The following is a 1,412-nucleotide window of genomic DNA, read 5'->3' as shown; positions in this document are numbered from 1 at the left end:
GGGATAAGATTCGTAAGATTCACTAGTGAATAATTGTTATCATGACTAATTGTGACTGTCACAATTGTAAAGGTAGAAGTTTTGTAACAAAAACAGGGGAGTGGTTAATATTACAGTCCAAAAACAGAGGACCCTAGGACCTTTGAGAGAGAAGCTCACAAGCAGAATGCGGGAGCTTGTTCAGAGAAGCAACAGAGCCAGAGATGGAGGCAGAGATGGGGGTATGGAGAAGGGGAGCGGCTGAGGACTCTAGATTCATGGACTAAGAAGAGAGGGACCAAGAGCTGGTGGCCAGGAGGCAGTCTTGCAGAACGTGCCCTTTGGAGATGTAAATTATTATATATGCCTCAGTGGGTTTTTGTTTGTTTGTTTTTAAAAAGCTAAAGTGATTAGCGAGAAATACTGTTAACTGATGGTACATGGAGGGGATTATAATCATTGTAATGAAACAAGGTGTATGTAAAACTGATGATGAATGTAAAATGATGATGAATGTAAAACTGATGATGTGCCCTGTAAATATGCACTCAATCCACAATAAAAAACCTTAAAAAAAAAAAATCAAAGAGAACAGCCTTCAGTATAGATTACATCCCAACGTAAAGAAAACAAAAATCCTCACCACTGGACCAATATACAAAATACCAATATACAAAATATCAATGGAGAACAGATTGAAGTTATCAAGGACTTCATTCTTCTTGGATCAACTATCAGCACTCACAAAATCAGCAGTCAAGAAATCAAATGATGTATTGCATTAGGCAAATCTGCTGCACAAGACCTTTTTAAATAAAGTGTTGAAGAGCAAAGATGTCAGCATGAGGACTAAGGTGCACCTGACCCAAGCTATGGTATTGTCAATAACCTCATATGCATGTGAAAGCTGGATGTGAATAAGGAAGACCATAGAAGAATTGATGCTTTTGGGTTATGGTGTTGGAGGAGAATATTGAAAGTGCCATTGGCTGCCATGGAAGAAGAGCAGCCAGAGTGCTCCTTAGAGGCCAAGATGGCCAAACTTTATCTTTTATACTACAGACATATTGTCAGGAGTGACCAGTCGCTGGAGAAAGATATCATGTTCAGTAAAGTGGAGGGTCAGAGAAAAAGAGGAAGACCTCCAACGAGATGAATTGGCCAAGTGGCAGCATTTATGGACTCAAGTGTGGCCACAGTAGTGAGGTTGACACAGGATTGGACAGTGTTTGTTCTACTGTGCATAAGGTTGCTATGGGTTGGTACCAAATTGATGGCACCTAACAACAATAACAGCAACTTAACATCTGGTAAACTTTTGTTGAGTGCAATCATCTCACATGTGATTAAATTGAACTGATTAATTTTAAAACAACTCTTTCATCTTGTCTTGATGACTGTTTTCCCCATTTCTCCAGGACTTTCATGATGCT

This window comes from Chrysochloris asiatica, unplaced genomic scaffold (genome assembly GCF_000296735.1).
Source record: "Chrysochloris asiatica unplaced genomic scaffold, ChrAsi1.0 scaffold00318, whole genome shotgun sequence".
Taxonomy (NCBI): Eukaryota; Metazoa; Chordata; class Mammalia; order Afrosoricida; family Chrysochloridae; genus Chrysochloris; species Chrysochloris asiatica.
This window is presented reverse-complemented; position numbering follows the sequence as displayed.